At 47.7% G+C, this 25,919-nt stretch overlaps 1 protein-coding gene and 1 non-coding gene across 7 annotated transcripts in view; one reads left to right on the top strand and one right to left on the bottom strand.

Moving 5' to 3' along the window:
- ZMIZ1 (zinc finger MIZ-type containing 1) overlaps window positions 1–25,919 on the top strand; it is a 485,263-nt gene that overhangs the window by 313,761 nt on the left and 145,583 nt on the right. The gene's annotated exons all lie outside the window — the stretch shown is intronic.
- On the bottom strand, window positions 9,209–9,346 carry LOC114810572. The gene has a single exon (XR_003758268.1). It is a non-coding gene; the product is annotated as a small nucleolar RNA SNORA7 (small nucleolar RNA).

Raw genomic sequence — 25,919 nt, 5'->3', positions numbered from 1 at the left:
AAGGAAAGATTACATAGTTGCATTATTTGATGAAAGACTGTAGTTTTTCCTTGAAGTTGTGAAAACGATCCCCTTACAGGCTCCTTGACCTACACTTTTTTCTTGTTCCTCTAGACGCTACACTCGTTGTGGGGAGGGAATGTCTGCCAACTCAGTTTTATCGTCCGCTCCCAAGCTCTTAGTATAGCTCTGTGCACATAGTGAGGCATTGATGGCGTTGCTCCTGAAATGGCACACCCGAACCATTTGACCAATTTTTGGTCTCTTCACATCTCCTTCCAGAGTCCGGGGACTTACAGTCTTCTCCGCCTGGGGTAATAGCAACAAGAAACTGCTTTCCCCTGCATTCCCACACTTTCTTTTCACTGCCATCTGGTCTGGAGGGATGTTCTTTCATCTTCGCTTATTTTTTATATGTCCATCCCAGGAGTCTCAGAGCGGGTTGGGTCATATCTTTTGTAAGCCCCTCCCCCTCCCCACCATGCTGGCCGATGTCCTAGAACCACCTGCCCCTTGTCTGTAAAATGAACAGTTAATGTTTTAAAGATCCAAGATGATTGAGCTTTGTCAAAACCGTGCAGTGGGATTTTTAAATCAATCAGTATGTATTTTGAGCGCTTATTGTGGGTAGAGCGCTGTATTAATCGCTTGGAAGAGAACAGTGCAATAGAGTTGGTAGGTACAAGCCCTGCCCTCAAGGAGTGTAGAGAAAGGGGAAGCAGAAGAGCATAAGGAAGATGTACATAAGTGCTGTGGGGCTGGAGGTGGAGTGAGAATCAAAAGGCTTAAGGGGTACAAACCCAAGTGCATAAGTGGTGGAGAAGGAAGGGAGAATAGGGTGGGGTAATGAGAGGTCAGACAGGAAAGACTTCTTAGAGAAGGTATGATGTTAGTAGGGCTCGCTGTTAATATGGCTTCAGATGATAATTGAAAAAGGACATCGCTCTGAGAAATCACCAGGTTTCTGTGGACCAAAATGTCCATAGCCTTTCTCCTCTTCGGAATCCCAACGCACCTACTGTTTGGTGGGAACGGTAACACTAATTCTATGCCGAGGCTTACTATTTTGTATCCCTCCCTGGCTTCTCTCATCATTCTTTTCCCCCCACCTTCAGCACCCCTTTGGGTGCCCCTCCCTCCCTGTTCTCTGCCTCCTTTCATCCCGGTTAGCCATTAATGGCTTGGGCAACTTCTGGAGGTGCCCAGTGTGGTGTTCCTAACAATCCCTCGCATGGTTTATTTACTCTTCGGCAGGCCTTTGGGCATTTACTTTGGACCCATTCTTTCCCTCACATTCCTGTTCCTGGTTGGCCTTCCACTTGATCTTTTCTTTCCCTCCCCTCCACCTTCCTTCTTCCCCAACTTGCTTTTGAGATTCCTCGTCCTTCATTTTCCCTCCATTGTTTTCCACGTCAGTCTTGATTACAAATCCAACTAGATAATGATTATTATTGCTCGGAGACTCCCGAGCCTCCTCCTCACTAATTGTGTCTTCTGCGTTCCTCCAGAGTCAGGGAAGGAGTGTTCTCCTTTAGACGTCCTTGTCTTACATAACGATGAAACCACCGTCCTTTCCCTCTCCCGGGAGCGTCTCCCCCGTCCGTCTGAGGAAATATGAAATCTCTCATCCTCACGGTTCTTTTGTTGTTTGAGTTGAAGAGTTCCTCTTTGGCGGACCCATCTCTCATATCTGGGTGATTCCGGAAAATCACCCGCTCCCAGACTCCTTGAGCCAGGCTCCTTGACTACTGCATTAGCCTCCTCCCTGACCTCCCAGCCTCTTGCCTCTCCCCACTCCAGACCATACTTCACTCTCGTGCCCGGATCATTTTTTAAAAAATTGTTCGGTATGCACCTTCTCACTCCTCGAGAAACTCCAGTGGTTGCCAGTCCACCTGTGCATCAAACAGAAACTCCTTACCATTGTCTCTCAATCAGCTCTCCCCCTCCTACTTTTTCTTGCCGGTTTCCTGCCACAACCCAGTCTCCCCCGATTAGACCGTAAGCCCGTCAGAGGGCAGGGACTGTCTCTATTTGTTACCGATTTGTACATTCCAAATGCTTAGTACAGTGTTCTGCACACAGTAAGCGCTCAATAAATACTATTGAATGAATGAATGAACCCAGTCCACACACTTCACTCTTCTAATACCAACCAACCCATCCTACTTCGATTTCATCTATCTTTCCCCCTCCCTCCTCTGTTCTGGACCTCCCTCCCTCTTCGTCTACGACAGACCACTGTTCTCCCCACCTTCAAAGCCTTATTAGAATCACATCTCCTCCAAGAGGTCTTCCCCAATTAAACCCTCTTTCCCATACTCCTTTTCTCATCTAGTCGCCCTAGCACTTGGATCTATACCTTTTATGCATTTGATATTCACCCCACCCTCAACCCTGCAGTACTTACGTGCATATCCGTAATTCATTTTAATGTCTGCCTCCACCTCTAGGCTGTAAGCTCCTGGTGGACAGGGACCTTGTCTAATAATCGTGATGTTGGTATTTGTTAAGCGCTTACTTTGTGCCAAGCACTGTTGTAAGGTCTACCACCTCTGTTATATTGTACTCTCCCAGATCCTTAGTAGAGTGCTGGGTACAGATTAAGCACTCAATAAATAGCATTGATTGTTTGATTGATTGCCTCAGGCTTCCAGGTCCCCTGCTCCCCTTTCCCCATCCCTTCCGTTATCAGACCCCGGAACTTCTCCTGCTCCCCGGGCCTCGGGACAAGCCCGAGCACAGGGACTTCCCCTGCTCTGGCGTGTTAGGGAGCCCAGCTTCTCTTTTGGCATTGGAGAGGGAGGCTATGCAAAGTTTGGGTTTGTTTGACTTGGATGAACTGCCCTAACAAAGCTGTTCCATTTGATTGTTTTAGAAAGGACCGGAGCAGGGCCGGGACTGGGGGGAAAGCAAGGGGCTAAATCTAAGTCCAGCCTGCATTCGAGATTTCTCTGTTACATACTCACTTGGAAGTTCATTCATTCAATAGTATTTATTGAGCGCTTACTATGTGCAGAGCACTGTACTAAGCGCTTGGGATGAACAAGTCGGCAACAGATAGAGACAGTCCCTGCCGTTTGACGGGCTTACGGTCTGATCGGGGGAGACGGACGGACAAGAACAATGGCACTAAACAGCGTCAAGGGGAAGAACATCTCGTAAAAACAATGGCAACTAAATAGAATCGAGGCGATGTACAATTCATTAACAAAATAAATAGGGTAACGAAAATATATACAGTTGAGCGGACGAGTACGGTGCTGTGGGGATGGGAAGGGAGAGGTGGAGGAGCAGAGGGAAAAGGGGAAAATGAGGCTTTAGCTGCGGAGAGGTAAAGGGGGGATGGCAGAGGGAGTAGAGGGGGAAGAGGAGCTCAGTCTGGGAACGCCTCTTGGAGGAGGTGATTTTTAAGTAAGGTTTTGAAGAGGGAAAGAGAATCAGTTTGGCGGAGGTGAGGAGGGAGGGCGTTCCGGGACCGCGGGAGGACGTGACCCAGGGGTCGACGGCGGGATAGGCGAGACCGAGGGACGGCGAGGAGGTGGGCGGCAGAGGAGCGGAGCGTGCGGGGTGGGCGGTAGAAAGAGAGAAGGGAGGAGAGGTAGGAAGTTCCTACACCTGCTTCTTTTTTTTCTTTTTTGGAATGGTATTTGTTAAGCACTTTGTGTCAGGCAACGTACTATGAACTGAGGTAGATACAAGATAATCAGATAATATCGGATATACAATATACAAGATAGTAAGAGAAGCAGCTCAGGGGAAAGAGCACGATTTTAGGAGTCAGAGGTCATGGGTTCTAATCCCGGCTCCACCACCTGTCAGCTGTGTGACTTTGGGTGAGTCACTTAACTTCTCGGTGCCTCAGTTACCTTATCTGTAAAATGGGGATTAAGACTGTGAGCCTCACATGGGACAACCTGATTACCCAGTATCTCCCCCAGCACTTAGTGCTCGGCACATAGTAAGCACTTAACAAATAAAACATTATTATTATTATTATCATTATTATTAATCAGGTTGGACATAGTCCCTGTCCCACAAAAGGCTCACAGTCTTAATCCTCATTTAACAGATGAGGTAACTTGGAGCACAGAAAAGTTAAGTGACTTGCTTAAGGTCTCCCAGCAGACAACTGAATGAGCTGGGATTAGAACCCAGGTCCTCTCACTCCAAGACTTGTGCTAGTTCCACTAGGGCATATTTCTCTCTGGATCTCTCTCTCTTTATTCTTAGTACTAATAACTGTCGTATCCGGTAAGCACTCAATGTGAGTCAAGCACCGTACTAAGCATTTGCATGGATACAAGATAAGCAGGTTGGACCCAGTTCCTGTCCCACATGGTGCTCAGTGTTTAAGTAGGAGGGAGAATAGGTATTGAACGAACCCCCATTTTACAGTAAAGGAATAATAATGATGGTATTTGTTAAGCGCTTACTATGTGCAGAGCACTGTTCTAAGCGCTGGGGTAGACACAGGGGAATCAGGTCGTCCCACTTGGGGCTCACAGTCTTCATCCCCATTTTACAGATGAGGTCACTGAGGCACAGAGAGGTGAAGCGACTTGCCCACAGTCACACAGCTGGCGAGTGGCAGAGCCGGGATTTGAACTCATGACCTCTGACTCCAAAGCCCGGGCTCTTTCCACTGAGCCACGCTGCTTCTCTAAAGGAACAGAGGCCCAGAGAAATAAGTGACTTTGCCTAGGTCACACAGCAGACAAGTGGCGGAGCCGGGATTAGAACGCAGGTCCTCTGTCTCCCAGGCCCGGGTACTTTCCACTAGACTGTGCAGGTCGTCTTGATTCCTGCCGGGCCTGCTCCCTGGAGTCTGTTTATTCCAGCCACCTCCCTCAGGCACTGCTGCCATGGAGAGAGGCTTCCCAGAAGCTCCAAGTCCCTCTGGAGCCAGGTTTGCATAAAACTAGTTGGCAAAATGGTCACTTGCCATGTTTTACCCCCATGAAGCATGACCTAGTGGAAAGAGTACCGGCCTGGGAATCAGAGGATCTGAGTTCTGACTCCTCCACTTACCTGTTAGGTGACCTTGGGCAAGTCACTTCAGTTCTCGGGGCCTCAGTTTCCTCATCTGTAAAATGGGAAATGAATTCATGTTCTCCGTTCCCCTTAGACTGTATGTCCCATCTGGGGCAGGAACTCTGTCTAGCCTGATTATCTTGTATCTACCCCAGTGCTTAGTAAAGCGCTTAGCACGGAAGTACTTTACAAATACCATTGTTATTATCGTTATAATTATTATTGTTCTTATTCTCATGTCTCAGACTCTGCCCTCGTATCCACTCGGGCTACCTGCTCCTTTCCTGAAAAATTAGTGAATGCATGATTTCTCCTTCCTCACCCCTCCCTCCCCGTATATAGAAGCTGCCCAGCTGTGATGGTTGTGTAGAAGCAATTCTGCAAGTAAAGATCCAAGATAGAACTCACTTGGTTCTGGGGCAATAACGCCCGTGTATTGGTCCACAACCCAGGCCCAGTCAGAATCTGCCGCCCTCGACTCCAGGGGAGCAGGCATTCGGTACCCTCCTTCCTTTCTGTTTGTCCCAAGCCTCCCTCTAGACAGGGCTGGCAGGAAGGGAATGGGTGAAGAGGAGAGTGGTGACACCAAGAATTCCCACAGGTGATTTGAATTCACCTCGTCTTGAAGCGGATATTCAGATGGAGTTGGCAGAATACTGGTTAAATACTTCCCGGAGCCATTTGCCGAGGATTTCAAGGTCTTGCTTTCACCAGGAGACAGGAGTTTCCACTGTTCCATTAGGCATCTTAAGTCACCCCCGTCTCTCTCTCCCTTTTTCTCTCTCTCCCCACCCCCCCTTCTTTCTCTCTCCCCCTCTCTTTCTCCCTATCATCCTCTCTCTCCCTCTTTCTCTCACTCCCTCTCTCTCTCACTCCCTCTCTCCTTCCTGTCTCTCTCCCCCCTTCCTTTCTCTCTCTCTTTCTCTCTCCCTCTTTTTTTTTTTTTTTTTTGTCAAGAGGCCAAGCTGGGGCCAGACAAGAGGACGACAGGATGAGATCATGCAGAGCTCTTTGTCAGGAGAAACTGCTAGCTCTGGCTCTGGTGCAGGAGTGAGGGGCCCTGGGGATAGGGCTGTGCAGAGGAAGGGAGAGCACCTCAGTATGGCTGCTGAGAGAGACACTGAGATCTAGAGATGTACACCCGCCATATTCCGGCCCACCCAACGAACAGGGCCTGACATACCCAGCTAAGGTTTGCGTGTCCTGTACCAGACGCTGGAACTGGGCTCCTCTGAAACCTTTTTTCCATCATTGAAATCCCATCCCCTCCCCTCCCACCCACTAGCCCTACCAAGAAGGACTCTTTTTTTCCTTTGTGAACTGACATCTGCAGATATCCCACTGGCCAGAAGAGATCTCCAGAGGTCATCTAGAGGTTATCTCCACTGATACGGACCCCAGGCACAATTGCGTCTAACTCAGCATGGGCAGATAGGTGCTGCCTGGTTCTTAAATATCTCTGGAAAGAAAAGTCTCACAGATTTCTTCAGGGAGCTTTTGCCCCCATGGTATTTTCACCCTCTTTGACAGGAAGTACTTCCTCACGTCTGCCCTAAATCCTTCCGGCACCTACGCCTGCTGCGATTTCCTCTCGATCTTTCTCAGAGGACCAGGAGAACAGCCCTTCACAATTCTCTGTCTAACAGCCCTTCAGAGTCACTGAAGATCATTATGAAATCGATCTTTTGCCTTTCCTTTCCAGGCTGAACGATCGCCACCCACTTTGGCCTTCTAAAACGTTATTTAAGAGTTTTCCAAATTATGAGACTCCGAGCCGATGGGTGCCTGTTTTCTACCGGACCTAAACGGAAGCCTCTGTCCCAATGCCTCACCTGGTTTTCCAAGTAGAATTCGCTTCTTGGAATTGTCTCGTGAACTCTTTCTCTCGGAAAGCATGATCCTTTGAATCTCTGAAAACCAACATCTGGGTAATGTAGGACTGGGCTGTTTGGTGTCCGTGAAACCACAGTGGCTTCCCTTCTTTCCTGCGGTAGGCTGAGCTGTCTGGGAGTTGGGTCACCACCTCTCCGTTCCAGGACTGTAATCAATCAATCAGTGGTATTTATTCAGTGCTTACTATGTGCAGAGCACTGTTCTACATGTTTGGGAGACTGCAGACGTGGTTTCACCTGGCCCTTTCAGGCTTGAAGTCGAGGGGGTCAAGGAGGGACAGATTTCAGGCCTGCCTCAGTTGCAATCGCTGGGTCAAAAAGAGCAGCTTTAATCAATCAATCTATAGTATTGATTGAGCGTTTACTGAGTGCTGAGCACTGCACTAAACATTTGGAAGAGTACATTATTACCGAGTTGGTAGATAGGTTCCCTGCCCACAGGGAGCTGAAGTCTGGAGGGGGCAGACAGACGTGAAGAAAAATAAATATGGAAATGCACGTAAGTGCTGTGGGGCTGCAGGAGGGGTGAATAAAGAATGCAAATCCAAGAGCAAGGGTGGCACAGAAGGAAGAGGGAGAAGAAGAAATGAGGGCTTAGTTGGAGAAGACCTCTTGGCGGAGGCGTGCTTTTAATAAAGCTTTGAAGGCAGAGAGAACGACGGTCCGTCGGAGGGTGTTCCAGGCCAGAGGCAGGACGTGAGCGAGGGGTCCCTTAGGGGGTTATGACTGAGACCACCATACTTTTTCCTTAGTCGCCAGTGATTCTAAGACTAGTCTCCATCCTGCCTATGCCTTTCTCCCCGATCCTTGTGGCGGGAGTGCTGGGGACTGTCCCTGGAGTGCGCTGCTGGAGAACCCAAGAGGGTTAGGGCAGCCATTGGAGACAGCTTCATCCTTCCTCTGACTAATTGAACACCCTCAAGAAGCAGACATTTGTTTTCTCCAGATAATTGCTTCCTATCTGTAGCTGATGTAGTACCCCGCACTCTCCAGACCACAACATTTCGGGTCCCGCTTCAATATGTGGGTGCAGATTTAACAATCCAGCAGCAACAGACGGTTCTTAAACTCTGAGCTGGGGAATGAGTCTGGAGACAACCTGAACACTCCTCCCTTCCTTAGATCGCTTCCTCTCCACCTGCCCTAGAGATAGAAAACTTCCGCGTCGGGAGAAACAAATCACGTTATTTAGTGTGCGCACTTGAGAAGCCATTTCATTAAAACAAAGCAACACGGCAGCCACTGAGCACCCAGCGTGAAAAATGACTCGCTGCTGGCCCACGGTGAGATTGGTGGATGTAAATTGTGGGGAATTTGTAACAGTCACCAGCTCCCGCTGGGAATTATCGAGCAGCCTTGATGCCCTTGAAATGCCAGGCAATCCCAAGACAAGCGAGCTGCTTTTCCAGATTCCTGACATCAACATGCTGCTGGAAGAACTACAGAACTCCACCTTGCCCACCTTGGGTTTCACTTTGACTGGCACCAGGGCAGGGGCCGGACTAGGAGAAGATCCCAGTAGCAAGTATCCTTTAGGGAAGTTAAATGTCAAGCAGAATTTAAATCCCACTGTCAGGTGAGATTTGGGCGGAGAGTACCTCCAGTTGATAATAATTCACTGTTTGTGGTCTCCTGTGGATTCAGTGCCATTTGTTAAAATAGTAATAATAATAATAATAATAATAATGTTGGTATTTGTTAAGCGCTTACTATGTGCCGAGCACTGTTCTAAGCGCTGGGGTAGATACAGGGTAATCAGGTTGTCCCATGTGAGGCTCACAGTCGTAATCCCCATTTTACAGATGAGGTAACCGAGGCACAGAGAAATCAAATGACTTGCCCAAAGTCACATAGCTGACAGGTGGGGGAGCCGGGATTAGAACCCATGACCTCTGACTCCTAAGCCCAGGATCTTTCCACTGAGCCAAGTTGAGTCTAAGTGACCCAGGGCCTAAATTTACTCCCCGTTTGTGGTGGTGATGGTAGTCTTGCCTTATGCCGTCGAGTCGTCTCCGACCCATAGCGACACCAGGGACACATCTCTCCCAGAATGCCTCACCTCCATCAGCAGTCGTTCTGGTAGCGTGTCTGTAGAGTTTTCTTGGTAAAAATCCAGAAGTGGTTTACCATTGCCTCCATCCACGCAGTAATAATAATAATGGTATTTGTTAAGCACTTACTGTGTGCCAAGCACTGTTCTAAGCACTGGGGTAGATACAAAACTCGAGTCTCTACCCTCGACTCTCTCCCGTGCCACTGCTGCCCAGCACAGGTAAGCTTTGACTTGTAGCAGATGGTCTTCCACTCGCTAGCCACAGCCCGAGCTAGGAATGGAATGGACAGGCCTCCGCTTGACTCTCCCTCCCATAGTCGAGACTGGTAGAGTACTGGAAACTCTCCAGGTGCGACCCTGAGAGGGGCATGGTGGGAATAGTAGTAATCGTATTTCATTAAGTGTGTACTGTGTAAAGAGCACTGTACTAAGTGCTGGGAAAGAATACACAGGTGGTTAATTTATATTAACGTCTGTCACCCGCTCTAGAATGTAAGCGCTTTGTGGGCCGCGAACGCGTGTATCAACTTCGTTATATTGTACTCTCCCAAGTGCTTAGTACAAGTGCTCGGCACACAGTAAGCGCTCAATAAATATGATTGATTGATTAATTACACATGGTCTCCCTGGCCCACTGGGGGGCTATGGAAGGTGTTCTGAGCGGAGCAGTAAGTTTCTGAGGCCACCGTCAGGATTTGAATTGCAGCGGTGTACACAGAATTGCACTAAATGGTCCCTTACTGGTCTGAAAGGGTGTTGATGCATTTCTAAAAGTGCCAACCTTACTCCCAAGGAATAAGGTTAGGCCCTTGCAGACTTGGGCTCTGTATTCCAAAGAACAACTTGCTTTTAAGCCCAGTCAAGTGATTCGTAAAACGTAGAAATACCATCTTTGCAGGAAATCTTTATGGAGGACCAGAATTGAAAAAACCTGCACCTGTCCCTCCTTCTCCTCTTCTCTTCCCCTGTCCTTCTCCACCATTCTTTCTATCAAGGCTTCTTGGTGAGTTTCTGAAGATGAAGGACTCAGTTCCTGCAGTGCCTAGATGAATGCTTGAGGTGAACGAGACCTCCCCTTGTGATGTAGTATTCAAAAGTGGAGAGTGGTGGTCCCAAACAGTTTTCCTAGGTCCCAGTGTTTGGGGCAGTTAACTCACCCTCTAGACTGTAAGCTCATCGTGGGCAGAGAAAGCGTCTACCATCTGTCTTATATTGTACTCTCCCAAGTGCTTACTTTAGTGCTCTGCTTATAGTAAGTGCTCAATAAATACCATTCCTTGATAGATTGAGGAGCAGTGTGAGAAGAAGGACACGTTGGAGCAAGAGCTCCCCATGGTTAAAGGTGTCTAAATTCCCTGTGGATTATCCTGCTTTGGCTCCCCAGTATCCCCAGGTGACGAGCCTTTTCGTGTTAAAGATGCCAGAGTCAATCTCAACTCCCTTAATCTTGTGGGATTAGCAGCAAGGTGGTTCTCCTTATGGGTCCAATATTTTGGAAGACTTTCTGATCAGGAAGAGTTGAGCAAGAATTATTTTTAGACTCAAATCAGAATGAGGAGAGAAAAAAGACAGCCTCTTTTCCTCCCCCTCTCTTTCACCAAGTAGAAATAAGGAAAATGTGCTGCTGTCCTGAATTCGCCCAACTCCGTATCTCCATCATGAGGAGCACTTTCCAAAATGTCTCAGAATTAGGAGAACACTGCAAAGTCACCCAACCTTCCCAGGAAGTCTGGTGAGCTTTGGACATTGAAAAAAAATTGTCATATTTAGTGAGCGTTTACTATGTGCGAAGCACTGTCCTCAGTGCTTGGGAGAGTACAATATAACAATAAACTGACACATTCCCTGCCCGCAACTGAATTCTGAATTTGACGCTCCCGCATCCACAGCAGTAACAAGGAGAGATGAGAAACCTGTCTTGGCTTGGCCTGGTTTGATCGCATTTTCAGAGCTGCTATGTTGAGCCTGGGGGAATAGAATCTGGGTAAATATTGGCATTGTTATTCTGGTCCGGGTTTCCAGTGTGATCATGCAAAACAAGAAATGATGGATGCTCTCATTATTCATAAATCACTAAGGTATCCCTGACAGATATATGAAGTAGAAATGGTAGTCATTGAGGGCTTACTATGTACTGAGCACTGTTCTAAGCACTGCTCTGAATACAAAATGAACCTGTCCAATGATGCCTGTCTACTTGTTTTGTTTTGTTATCTGTCTCCCCACTTCTAGACTTTGAGCCCGTTGTTGGCTCAAATATCAATATCGCCAAGATCCGCCCTTTCCTCTCCACCCAAACGGCTACCTTACTATTACGGGCTCTCGTTATATCCCGGCTAGACTACTGTGTCAGCCTTCTCTCTGACCTCCCTTCCTCCTCTCTCGCCCCGCTCCGGTCTATTCTTCACTCCGCTGCCCGGCTCATCTTCCCGCAGAAACGATCTGGGCCTGTCACTCCCCTTCTTAAACAACTCCAGTGGTTGCCTATCGACCTCCGCTCCAAACAAAAACTCCTCACTCTAGGCTTCAAGGCTCTCCATCACCTTGCCCCTTCCTACCTCTCCTCCCTTCTCTCTTTCTACCGCCCACCCCGCACGCTCCGCTCCTCCGCCGCCCACCTCCTCGCCGTCCCTCGGTCTCGCCCATCCCGCCGTCGACCCCCGGGTCACGTCCTCCCGCGGTCCTGGAACGCCCTCCCTCCTCACCTCCGCCAAACTGATTCTCTTTCCCTCTTCAAAACCTTACTTAAAAATCACCTCCTCCAAGAGGCGTTCCCAGACTGAGCTCCTCTTCCCCCTCTACTCCCTCTGCCATCCCCCCTTTACCTCTCCGCAGCTAAAGCCTCATTTTCCCCTTTTCCCTCTGCTCCTCCACCTCTCCCTTCCCATCCCCACAGCACTGTACTCGTCCGCTCAACTGTATATATTTTCGTTACCCTATTTATTTTGTTAATGAATTGTATATCGCCTCGATTCTATTTAGTTGCCATCGGTTTTTACGAGATGTTCTTCCCCTTGACGCTGTTTAGTGCCATCGTTCTTGTCTGTCCATCTCCCCCGATTAGACCGTAAGCCCGTCAAACGGCAGGGACTGTCTCTATCTGTTGCCGACTTGTTCATCCCAAGCGCTTAGTACAGTGCTCTGCACATAGTAAGCGCTCAATAAATACTATTGAATGAATGAATGAATGTTGGGTAGAGATTGTCTCTATCTGTTGCCAAATTGTACTTTCCAAGCACTTAGTACAGTGATCTGCACACAGTTAATAAATATGACTGGATGAATAAATGAATGAATCTAAGTGAGTAGGGGGACACTCACTTTGAAGAAATAATAGATAAGTCAGAGAAGATGGAAGTATTTAAGATAGAAGAATTAGTGGCAAAGAGAATCTGTAGGTAAACAAACATTCCTTGTACGGGGCAACATATAACACCTCTACTTGCAAGTTTGAAATGTGAACCACCTCAATTTCTTTCTTTCTCTCTCTCTCTCTTCCTCGCTCTCACTCTCTCATGTTCTTGGCACTTTTTTATATAATGTTTTCGCTGAGGTCTTTCCAACCACCCCAATCCTTTTCGAAATAAATCCAGCTGTTTTCCTGTGCCTTAGAAAAGACAGTCTCACTTCCCATTAACATCATTGTACTTGCTCTTCAAAGTGAGTTGTGGCAGCTGGAATAAGTTTCCTTGTGTTTATTTTAAAGAAAAAAGTAGACGAGGGAGCTACTGTCCACAAACAAAGTAATATTTGATATATGGTATGAGTGTGTGTGTCCCTATACCTCAGTGAGGATGTTGATTTAAGCTCTCTCTTTGTATTGGACATGGGGTGAGCTCCCTAGAATCCATTCTGGGGTCGAGCTAAGCTTACCGTTGACATCAGTAAAGTTTTTCCTGCTCCCCAAGGTTTTTACTCCTCCTCCTCTTCCTCCCTTCCCTTCTCATCCAGAAAGTTGACTTGATGTTGTGGGCCATTTATCTTCTTGTCAAAAACCCAAGCCAACTCATCCCAGGGAAGCTATTAAGTAAGAAGTGAAAAGTTTGTCCTACCTGGAAAGGGAGCATTTTGTAGAGGAGGGCTCTATTTATCTTGCATTAACAATCTTTAGGTCTGTGAAGGGTTAGGATGCAGAGGATTGTGACTAGGTGGGCAGATGATGCTTGCTAAAAACAAAGCCGTGGGATCAGCTTAAACCGCAGCAGGATTGATTAAGAAGCGATATCACAGAGTGGCTTGGTAATAGTAATAATAGTATTCATTAAGTGCCTAGAGTGTACAGAACACTATACTAAGTGCTTGGAAAAAGTACACAGGTGCTAACTAGACATGGACTTTGCACCTTGAAAGTCTCATGAATGTGAATATAAATTGGGGAGACTACTGGAGATAGGCACAGCGAGAGCAATAAAACATTATGACAGCATGAAAGACAATGACCGGTACACTATCCACAAAATAAAAAGGAAAGTCAGTAGTCGCTATAAATCGGAAATGACTCGAAGGCACTTGATAATACTAATGCCTTGCATTCCTAAATGAAGCTACATCAGTAGTGTTCTGCTCTGGATCCATCCCGCCTGTATCGTTAGGAAGCCAGTGGTGATGTTCTTGCCAGAAATTAAGTCTAGGGAGTTCACTGCCAAAGATTAGATTTCTTCCACTTGGTGAAATTTTGTGCCCTGGGGACACAGGGAGCTGGATGGGAAGTTAATAAAGTTATCAGCAGCAATTAATTCAGAAGGGGAAAGCCAGGTAAGAGGATTTTAAAAAATACAGGACTTTGATTTTAAGAGATTCTTAATATTCCTGCCACACACAGATTACTGAAAGTGGATGAGGTAAATCACTGGGCGTGAGGATATGAAGAGGAAATAGAGCAAAGGTTTTGGTATGGGAAATAAGGCAGCATTTTTACCTCATCTGTCTCGCCACTGATTCCTTGCTCACGTCCTCCCTCTAGCCTGGAACACCCTCCCTCCTCAAATCCAAAAGACAATTACTCCCTCTACCTTCAAAGCCTTATTGAAGGCACATCTCCTCCAAGAGGCCTTCCCTCGCTAAGTTTCCTTTTCCTCTTCTTCCACTCCCTTCTGCATCGCCATAACTTGTTCCCTTTATTCATGCCCCCCAATCCCCAGTCCCACAGACTCATGTACATATCTGTAAATTTATTCATATATATTGCTGCCTGTCTCCCCCTCTTGACTGTAAGCTCGTTGTGGGCAGGGAATGTGTAATTATTGTTATAGTGTATGCTCCCAAGTGCTCGGGACAGTGCTTTGCACATAGTAAGCGCTCAGTAAATACGATTGAATGAATGAATTTTAGCCTCTTCTGTAGGGATGTTCATTTTGAGAATCACCGAGGAGCCCTTCAAAGGCTGGTTGCTGTCCTGACCCAAGTCTGGAGGCAGGGTTGTTGCCTGGATCACGTCGGGTCAATCAGTGGCATTTATTGAGGCCTTCCTATGTGCAGTACCCTGTACTAAACACTTGGGAGAGTACAGTATAATAAAGTTGGTAGACGTGATCTCTGACCACAAGGAGATTACAGTCTAGAGAGGTGAGCTGCTGGGCTTCGCCAGTGGCCCAGATCCCCCCCACATGTAACCTTTCATGGCGATGCTAGAGAGCCGACATGGGAAGACGTGAGAGGGAATCAGTCCGTACCCTTGAGATGCGGGGTTTATAAGAGACAGAAAAGAGAAGAAACCAGTTGGAATTTATATGGGCCAGGATAGAGAATAGATATGGGTCTTCTAGTTTCTGGTCTCAGTGTTCTTCTGCTTGACCCTCCCCTCTAGCAGAAAGAGGGAGGTGGAGAGGATGAGTGGAGGAGAAGAAGGGAGATTAAAAGACCTTAATAATAATAATAATGTGGGTATTTGTTAAGCGCTTACTATGTGCAGAGCACCGTTCTAAGCGCTGGGATAGATACAGGGTAATCAGGTTGTCCCACGTGAGGCTCACAGTCTTAATCCCCATTTTACAGGTGAGGTAACCGAGGCACAGAGAAGTGAAGTGACTTGCCCACAGTCACACAGCTGGCAAGTGGCAGAGCCGGGATTCGAACCCACGATCTCTGATCCCCAAGCCCGGGCTCTTTCCACTGAGCCATGAGTATTATAGAGAATGAGAGGGGATCCAGAGAATGATATAAATTAGGCTCTCTTTGAATGGGCAGAGATGAGGAAAGCAGGTGGACAGGGATTATATGGGAAAAGCCTCTGACCCCGGAGAGATGGCTGTGTTCTGCTTTCGTCCTGCTTGGCATTCCAGAGTCTGAGGCTTTCATTTGGACTGCAGGCGATGGCAGTCAGTCTTGCGCTTCCCCTTCCCAGCCAATCTCTGAGTCCTTTTCCTGGTCCCAATTTCTCTAATTTGCCCCCTCCGTCTTCTTTCTGCCGTGGGGAGGGGCTAGTGGGCAAGCTCTGATGCTGAAAAGAGAGGGTGTACGTTCCTTTTGCACCGTGTACCATTCCGGGAGGGCTGGAAGATTCAGGTTTCCCCCACCCCTTTTTCTCTCCAAAAGGGCTATTCATTTCCAGCATGGATTTTCACCTTTCAGGATCCACGAAGCCTCAACATCCTCCAGAAGAGGGGAGGGATGGCAGTGTAAAAATGCATTCATGCCACAAACCGTTCTCTCTCTTCTCCCTCCCCTTGAAGCAGGTCTGGCTCCTGGGGTGATCATAACTCACTGGAGCCCAGAGTGCCGGCATGTCAGTCCTGCCCGTGTAATTACTGCTCAGCCCTGCCAAGTGTTAATAGGCTTTTCTGAAGGGATTTTTTTTAACCATTTTTATTTTTAAGCCTCCTTCTCTGCAGCCAGAGAGCAGGCCTGGAGAGAGCCACGCCTGAGCAGGTTAGAGACAAACCCGATTACATCATCGGTGACTTAGATTCGGTGGGGTTGTGTGTGCGGGTGTGTTTCTTTGTGGAGGTGGTGCTGTCACCCCGCTGTCCGCAGGTGTTAATTCTAAGTGCGTGCGGGGGTGGGGAGAGGGGGACATGGGTTGCCAGGCAGAAGATGTAGGCAGGAACACAGGACTTCTGCTTCTACTATCTCTGGGCGACAACTGGCTGCTTTTTAGCCACTGCCCCTCCTTCCCCTCCGAACTGCTTTGAGAAGCAGCATGGTTTAGTTGATAGAGCACAGGTCTGGGAGTCAGAAGGACCTGGGTTCTAATCCGGATTTTGCCACTTGTCTGCTGCGTGACCTTGGGTAAGTCGCTTCACTTACCCGGGCCTCAGTTACCTCATCTGTAAAATTAGGATTAAGACCGTGAGCCCCAAGTAGAATAGGGTCTGTGTTCAACCTGATCAGTATCTACCCCTGAACTTAGAAAAGTGCCTGACACATAGTAAGAAACTAACAAACACCATTAAAAAAAAAAAAAACTGCTCCTTGCCGTCGGAGGGAGTCCATGGTGATGGGCTCCTGCCTTTCTTGCGCACTGGGTGATGATTGATGATGGTTGTGGCATATGTTAAGTGCTTACTATGTGCCAAGCACTGTACTAAACACTGGGATAGATACATGACAAACAGGTCCCACGGGGGCTCAGAGTCCAAGTAGGAGGGAGACCAGGTTTGAATACCCATTTTGTAGATGAGGGAACTGAGGCACAGAGAAGCACCAAGGTAACACCCAGCAAGTATGTGGCAGATCTGGGATTAGAACCCACGTCTTCTGACGCCCAAACCTGTGCTCTTTTTACTCGGCCATGCTGCTTCAGCTGGCCCCACCCTGGAACCAAGGGCACGGAGGAAAGGGGGCTGTCTGCACACCTGGTGCATGGAATCCTTGCCCACCTCCTCCCTCTGTCCTGGAACTCCCTCCCCCTTCATATCGGACAGACCACCCTTCTCACCTTCAAAACCTTAGTGAAACCATATCTCTTCCAAGAGGCCTTCCTTGATTAAGTCCCCTTTTCCCTATGCCCTTTGCATCACCAATGGTCTTGGATCTCTACCCTTTAAACATTTGATATTTACCCCCTGCGCAGCCCCGGAGCACCGGCGTGTATGTCCATAGTTTATTTTCATGTCCGCCTCCCTCTTTGGGCCGTAAGCTCCTTTGTGGGCAGGGAACGTGTCGACCAGCTCTGTTGTACTTTCCCAGGCACTCAGTACAGTGGTCTGCACACAGGAAGCACTCAGTGAATACCATTGATTGATTGATTAATTGGAGTCCCCCTCTGCTGAACAGGTGGGTGAGTCCCTGGATAACTAATCGGTCCTATTTATTGAGCTCTGATTGTGTACAGAGCACTGTACTGATTGGGAGAGTACAATAAAACAGAGTTGGTAGACACATCCCTTGTCTACAGCAAGGGCAGTGATAAATTACTCCTGTGCTCCTAGGGATTCTGCCCCGTGGTAATGCCAACCAGAGGTTACGCCTCCCAGCAGCTCTAGAGGTGTATGCACCCTTCCTTCCATTCTGGGTTTGAAGAGAGTGCCAGCCAAGCCCATCAAAAAGTGTAATCTCTCAGGACAACCAAGAGCCACTTGAAGTCAGACTCTAAAATCTGGAGAGCCCTAAGCCCTGCCCAAGGCTCGTACCTAGTTCTCATTCGAGAAGCAGCATGGCTTAGTGGTTAGAGCATGGACCTGGGACTCAGAGGGTCATGGGTTCTAATAATAATGTTGGTATTTGTTAAGCGCTTACTCGGTGCAGAGCAGTGTTCTAAGCGCTGGGGGAGATACAGGGTCATCAGGTTGCCCCACGTGAGGCTCACAGTCTTCATCTCCATTTTCCAGGTGAGGTCACTGAGGTCCAGAGAAGTGAAGTGACTTGCCCGCAGTCACACAGCTGCCAAGAGGCAGAACCGGGATTCGAACCCATGACCTCGGACTCCCAAGCCCGGGCTCTTTCCACTGAGCCACGCTGCTTCTAATCCCAGCACCGCCACTTTTCTGCTGTCTGACCTCGGGCGAATCGCTTCACTTCTCTATGCCTCAGTTACCTCATCTGTCAAATGGCGATTGAGACTGTGAGCCCCACATGAGACAGGGACTGTATCCAACTCGATTTGCTTGTAATCATAATGATAATTATGGCATTTATTAAGCATTTAACATGGCCAAGCACTGTTCTAAGCACTGGGGTAGATGCAAGGTACTCACATTGTCCCACATGGTGCTCTCAGTCTTAATCCCCACTTTACAGATGAAGTCAGTGAGGCACAGAGAAGTTAAGCGGCTTGCCCAGGGTCACACAGCAGACAAGTGGTGGAGTCAGGAATAGAACCCACATCCTCTGATTCCGAAGTCCACGCTCTTGCCACTAAGCCACGCTGGTACGTAGTACAGTGCCTGGCACATAGTAAGCACTTGACAATTACCATTATCATTAGTATTATTATTATTATTACGCACCTAGTCACCGGGCCCTAAAGTGTTACAGACCTCCCTGGCAGTGTTCTGGAAGTGAGGCCTCATTCTCACCACCTGAATTGCCGTAGCATGTAAGATGGTTGTGGGGAATGTGTCTGCTTTCTGTTTTATTGTACTCTCCCGAGTGCTTAGTACAGTGCTCTGCACAGAGCCAACACTCAATGAATATGATGGAATGAATGATGAATGAATTTGTATCTATCCCAGCACTTAGAATAGTTTTTGACAAACACCATAAAAAAAACCCAAACAACTAGGTATATGCAGCCACTTCTGCCCACGGTAGCCCCTCCCGGGATCAGCGCTAGCCACTGATACGGTCCTTCACTCCCACACGCCGCTGCTTTCTCAGGCACGCTGTTCCGGGAGGTTGTCGAGTGTGTCCCCGGCTGGGCGCATAGGAGCCGGCTCTGGGTAGAAGTGGCTGGCTCCTAGCCAGGCTGGATCTCTCAGCGAGCCAGATCCGCCCCCGGGACGGGGCTTGGCCTGCCTTCCTGCTCCCGCCGCAGGAAGAAACAACAGAGTGACCAGCCCAACAGGATAAGGATCCACTCCGGGCTAACCTAGCCATAAAGGGAATGGCAAACGATTCTCCTCCCCCTCCTCCTGCAGGCTGCCGCTCAAGGACTTGGTGAGAATGAGAATGGAAAGGGAAAGTCAAGGGGGGTATCCTGCCATCAGCCCGTGGACACTTCAGTGCTCGTGATTGTCAGCAGAAAAGGGCAGCAAGATGATGAATGAATTTATCCCTGCATAGGCCTGTCGCAAAACCAACAATTTTAGGAATGCAAAGCTCTGTTTGGGTAGGGAACATGGAGAAGCAGCGTGGCTCAGTGGAAGGAGCACGGGCTTGGGAGTCAGAGGTCATGGGGCCACTTCTCAGCTGTGTGACTTTGGGCAAATCACTTAACTTCTCTGGGCCTCAGTTACATCATCTGTAAAATGGGAATTAAGACTGTGAGCCTCATGTGGGACAACCTGATTACCCTGTATCTACTCCAGCACTTAGAACAGTGCTCTGCACATAGTAAGCGCTTAACAAATGCCACCATTATTAACAACTGTCTTACATCGTACCCTCCCAAGCATGTAGTACAATGTTCTGCATGCAGTAAGTGCTCAATAAATATGATTGACTGATTAAAATCCCTAGTATGAATCCCTTGAAATGGTTCCCCTTCTAACAGAAAGAAGACTGGTAACTGTGAATGGAAGATTTTTCTAAAGCCCACCAAGTTGAAAGTCTTGAGGGTCTGGAGAGAGATTTTTTTTTTTTTTAAAAAAAAAGCCCATTATCTTGAGGTTTGCAGAACATTTTAATTAAAGGGTAAGCCAGAGGAGAGCTGAAAAAGAGGTTTTCAATTCTAGAATTAATTGGAAATAAATAGCCAACCACAAAGAGATTGTTTAAAAAATAATTTGAGAAGAAAGATGTTTTCCAAAGTGAGTGAGGGATGGGATCATATTTAATGCCGGTTTCAATTTCAAGGATCTAAAGTTTTCTCCTGAGGCGCACAAAGTGTTTTTCCGTTGGTTTGTTTTTAATGGTATTTGTTATACCCTTACTATGTGTCAAGTAGTGTTCCGAGCTGGGGTAGATACAAGTTAACCAGGTCGGGCACAGTCCCTGTCCCACATGGGACTCGCAGTCTAAGTAGGTGGGAGAATGGATATTGAATCTGAGTTTTACAGTGGAATTCAGTGTTTGTCTTAAGATATGTACCTTCCTACCTCCTGGGTGTCATTGAATTAATGAGTGATTGTCTAGGATTTCCTTTCTCTCGTTCTTAAATCACACTATCAGAAAGCCAAGTTTTTATCATGTCGGCCCCCTGGTTCTTTTACAAACACTGCAAAGAGCATGTGCCTGGGAGACAGGGGACCTGGGTGGAAAGAGCAGGGGCTTGGGAGTCAGAGGTCGTGGGTTCTAATCCTGGCTCCACCGCTAATCAGCTGGGTGACTTTGGGCAAGTCACTTCACTTCCCTGTGCCTCAGTTACCTCTTCTGTAAAATGGGGATTAAGACTGTGAGCCCCACGTGGGGCAACCTGATTACCTTGCATCTACCCCAGCGCTTAGAACATTCATTCATTCAGTTGTATTTATTGAGCACTTACGGTGGGCAGAGCACCGTTTTAAGTGCTTGGAAAGTACAATTTGGCAACAGATAGAGACAACTTTTACCCAACAACGGTCTCACAGTCTAGAAGGGGGAGACAGACCACAAAACAAAACAAGTAGACAGGCATCGATACCATCAAAATAGTTAAATAGAACCATAGATAAATGCACAGCATTAATACAATAGAGTAAAAAATATGCACAGAAATACACAAGTGCCGTGCGGAGGGGAAGGGAGTAGAGCAGAGGGAGAGAGTAGGGGCATTGGGGAGGGGAGGAGGAGCAGAGGGTAAGGGAGAGCTCAGTCTGGGAAGGCCTCCTGCAGGAGGTGAGCTCTCAGTAGCGCTTTGAAGAGGGGAAGAAAGTTAGTTTGGTGGATGTGAAGAGGGAGGACATTCCAGGTCAGAGGTAGGATGTGGGCTGACGGCAGGACAGACGAGAACAAGGCACTGTGAGGAGGTTATCGGTGGCAGAGGAGCAGAGTGTGCGGGCTGGGCTGTAGGAGGAGAGGAGGGAGGTGAGGTAGGAGGGGGCAAGGTGTTGGAGAACTTTGAAGCCAATAATGAGGAGTTTTTGCTTCATGTGAAGGTTGATAGGCAACCACTGGAAATTTTTGAGGAGTGCTTGGCACATTGTAATCGCTTACCAAATACCATCATTACTATTATTATTATTATCTTAGCTCTACAACTTGTCTGCTATGTGACCTTGGGTAAGTCATTTAATGTCTCTGTGCCTCAGTTACCTCATCTGTAAAATGGGGGTTTAGACTGTGGGCCCACGTGGTACATGGGCTGTGTCCAACCTGATTAGCGTGTATCTGTCTCAGTGCTTACTACAGCTCCTGGCACATAGTAAGCAATCCTTACCGGCAGGGAATGTGTCTACTAATTTTTAAGCATTGTTAATCATTTGCTTTGTGCCAGGCATTGTACTAAGTGCTGGGATAGAAACAAGCAAATCAGGTTGGACACAGTTCATGTCCCATGTGGGGCTCGCAGGATTCCCATTTTAATAGATGAGGGAACTGAGACACAGAGAAGGTAAGTGACTTGCCCAAGGTGACACAGCAGACAAGAGGCAGATCCAGGATTAGAACCAAAGTCCTTCTGACTCCTGGGTCTGTGCTCTGTCCACTAGTCCATGTTACTTCCCTAATTCTATTGTAGTGTACTCTCCCAAGTACTTAGCATAGTGCTCTGCACATAGTAAGCGCTCAATAAATGCCACTGATTGATGAACAAATGCCATAAAAATTAAAAAAAGGGTATTGCAAATTACTAAAGATGTTGCTGTAGTCAATCCAAGTCAACTTTCCAGTGTGGAGTTGTGAGTGTTTTCCACGCCCAGCCCAGAACTTCCACTGCACTCCAGAGAGTCAGGAACACTGAACCCTTCACGAGAGATTGCCTCTCATCTGTTCTCCGCCCGTGGTTCCAGAGCCCAGCAAGGAGACTTTCAAGGGGACTGCTTTCATTGAGCCTCCACCCTGTGTTTTGCAGGAGTTGACTTAGAACATGAAGGTCATCCTGTTGAAAAGCTGAAAATATTTGGAGGGCTAGAATGTACACAAGTCATGGCTCCCACCCCCTCCTTGGGGACTGGCTTTCTAAGAAATGCCAAGATTTCCTAGGAGAGGCCTCTTTTAGAGAGCTGGGGCTCCTCGGAATAAATCTCAAATCTGAATTAGTGCCAAGGGAGAGCAAAATACCCAGTTCTCCATTGAAGAAAGGCTGAAGTCAGTGGTAGAACCAGTAAGAAGGTTCAGGAATTCAAGAATCATAAGCTCTGTTTGGTGCTTCAACCCTTGGGCCGTGATCCAAAAAAACAAGAACGGGTAATCGTTTATCTATTGGTTTGTTTATTCTCCTGTTTTCCGAGTCTTGCATCGAAAGCCACATTCTAACTGTATTTTTTCTACCATCGTGGGTATCTGCAAAGAACGTAAGATTGTCTTCTAACTTGTTTCTGTGTCTTTTTCTTTTTCTTCCTGTTTTTTCGCCTTCATTTTTCCTCTTTCCTCAAAGCATTGTTTGGTTTGTTAAGCAGTGACTTTTGTTGGCCAGTTTCTTCTACATTACATGCATCTGTAATTAAATAAATTTGTTTATGCATCTGCCGCTGCCTCTTTCTCTCCCTCCTCCCCCCTTCCTCTTCTTCTCTTTCCCCCCTCTCGTTCCCCCTCCCTCTCTCTCACCATGCCTGCATTACCTCGGAAACTTCTGTTTTTATTTATCTTCTTTTTCCTAAACAGCCTAGGAAGTGACATAATTGCCTCTATTTTAATTTCCTCTGAGCTCTGTGTGGTCCTGAACCAAATTCTCAGATGTGTGCCCCAGATGTTGAAAATCATTTCCCCCCAATTAAATGTCTGCTGTAAAATGATGAGGCTGCATATGTCTAAAGGGCCAAGGCATGTGCCAGCAGCCCTCGTAATAGATAAAAATGAAAACTTTTCCCTTTTAATTCCCAGACGGCAAGAAATCGGTCTGTTTATTGAGCTCCGTGGAGGAGAGGTGGTTTTCAGGATGTCCTGGGAAGCATCCTTTGCTTTATTATTGATTTGGCTTGGCGGGCGACACTGTCATCGTCAATTGACATAGGTTTATCTGGTTAGAGTTCATTTGGCTGAAAGCGTTACTGTTCCCAAATTGGACAATGTTTTTCAGAAGAGGTATGTGAAAACAAAAAAAAAAAGGACGAAATTGTTCTCCGGAGAAAAGGAAAGTGAACGTTGCCGGGGAGACTGGTGGTGGCTAGGGGCTTGGTCCTCTTACTTCAGTGTTTCCTCCAGGGGAGAGGGGAAAATCTAGATAAAGACAATCCCTAGAGCCCCTGACAGAGAAAAAAGAATTTTGCAACCCCAAGACAACAGCCTGGAAGGTGTCTGGGTGGGTGGGGGGCTGTGTGTAGGGAACAGTGGTCCTCAGAAAACGGGAGACAGATGTTGGGGAGGGGGGAATCAGTAACGATACTTTAAAGCAACCAACAGAACCGAACTTTCCAGATGGAGGCACAGCAGCTTTTTATGGGAGAGCTGATCCACTGGCAAATTAATTAAGGAAACAAACAAACACACCATCCTCCCAAGAGCAAGGCACATTGTGGTACCAGGGGGGCAGTGGAAAGCAGATGAGATTGGCCAGCTGGCAGGAGCACATAGGGGATCACTCCTCCTGAAAGGGCAGAAAGTAAGAAAATCCTCTCATTTTGTTCTCTGAGAATTCTCCCAACCCTGAGGCTGGGCCAAGAGCCTTCCAGGGGTCACGGGGAGGGCAGGCGACTATGAAGTATCTAATTCCCTTGTCCAGGGCAGAGACAACTGCCTGGAGCACATTCCTTGAGGCCTACTGGAAAGAGCACAGAACCAGAAGTCAGAGGACCTGGGTTCTAATCGGCCATTTGCCTGCCGTGTGCCCGTGGCCGAGTCATTTAACCTAGCAGTGCCTCAATTTCCATGCCTGTTCTCCCTCCTGCGTAGACTCTGAGCTCTGTGTGGGATTCAGTAACAGTATTTATGAAGTGTTTATGGTGTGCAGAGCACAGTACTAGGTGCTGGGAAAGAATACACAAATGGGAATTAGATGCAGATCCGGTCCCTAGAGGGGCTCACAATGATTATAGGTGGGGGAGAGGACTGAAGACAGGCACACTGGCAGTGATGAAACAATAAAAAGGTAAAATAGCAAAAGAGACATGGACAGATACACAGTACACAAAATAAAACAAAGGTCAGTAGGGAGCTGTGGCTAGAGAAGCATAATTTCAGGCTCCTCGCGATACAGAGTCCACGGCCAGAGGTAGGACGATTGTCTTGTCTCTACCCCAGAGCTTAGTACAGTGCTTGGCACACACTGAGCGTGGGCTTCGTGCACAGGGATCGTGACTGGCTCTATTGTACTGTACTTTCCCAAGCTCTTAGCACAGTGCTCTGTATAGAGTAAGCACTTAATAAATACCAGTGATCGATGTCTTAACAAATACCAGAATTATTACTCTTTCTGGTATTCAAGTGCTTACTCCGTGTCAGGCACAGTACTAAGCTCTGGGGTAGATACAAGCTAATCAGGTTGGATACAGCCCCTGCCTCATATGGGGCTCATAGTCTTAATCCCTGTTTTACAGATGAGGTAACTGAGGAACAGAGAAGTGAAGCGACATGCCCAAGGTCACGCAGCAGACAGGTGGCAGAGGCAAAATTATTATCGTTGTTATTAAGTCCTGTTCCTGCCCCCCAGAAGTGATGAAGCGGGAAATTGTTCATCTGAGCAAAACTAGTGGCCTGAGCTAATCACCTTTGGCGCCGTCTTCCTTCCTGCCCTCCCCACCCTCCATATCTGTGATTAAATTTAATTACTCTGTTCACCAGGTTATTTATTATAAAATACCTCCTCTCTGAGCCTTAAACCAAACCATGGATCCCCCTATGGTCACAGGGGTAAACTGAAACCCGTGCCTACTTTTACCTTTGAACTGAGAAGTTTGGGGTGCTTTCCTCTCCTGGTTTGATTTCACTTTTCCCAGGTTGTAACTCTGAAGAGGCCTCTAGGCATGGGAGCCAGTTTCTGGCATTTTGGGTGAGCGAGTCAGGTACGGTGGCATTCTGTATGTCTTTCTGAGGTGCTAACTCTCAAACCAGAATTGTCTACTCTTCCCTCTCCCCTCCCCCGTATGTCTCTCACCACTGAACACTTGTGCGAGGACTGATTGTTTCTCAGCTTGATTAGATGACTGAGCCAAATACAAAACCCCACAGACTCCCAAAATCTGCTTAAGGAGAGGTCGAGGGCGACCCACACCTAAACGGTCACTAGACCTTGGGGAAGTTGCCTCCAAGTCACCGGGCAGAAAAGCCAGAGGGGTTCCCTTCCTTTCCGGCAGCTGGCCTGGACCCCTCAGTACTCATGGCTCAGTGGAAAAGAGCCTGGGCTTCGGAGTCAGAGGTCATGAGTTCGACTCCCGGCTCTGCCACTTGTCAGCTGTGTGACTGTGGGCGAGTCACTTAACTTCTCTGTGCCTCAGTTACCTCATCTGTAAAATGGGGATTAACTGTGAGCCTCACGTGGGACAACCTGATTCCCCTGTATCTCCCCCAGCGCTTAGAACAGTGCTCGGCACATAGTAAGCGCTTAACAAATACCGACATTATTATTATTATTATTATTACTCCCTCTCTGAGGTCACTGAAGCATGAGGGGTGTGGATGCGGACTTGCCCGACTCATCACATTCTGAGCTCCAGCTGAAGTCAGGAGATCTGCCCGTTCCTTCTTGATGGGCCCGAGGATCAGGCTCAGTGCACAGGTAGCCGCCCCTCGGCAGTGAGACCCTTGGAATCCTTGATGTCCCCTCTAGACTATAAGGTAGCAGAGAAGCAGTATGGCTTAGTGGATGGAGCATGGGCCTGGGAGTCCAA

This window comes from Ornithorhynchus anatinus, chromosome 3, assembly GCF_004115215.2.
Source record: "Ornithorhynchus anatinus isolate Pmale09 chromosome 3, mOrnAna1.pri.v4, whole genome shotgun sequence".
Classification (NCBI taxonomy): Eukaryota; Metazoa; Chordata; class Mammalia; order Monotremata; family Ornithorhynchidae; genus Ornithorhynchus; species Ornithorhynchus anatinus.
Note: the sequence above shows the minus strand (reverse complement) of the source record. Positions and strands in the feature narration are given on the sequence as shown.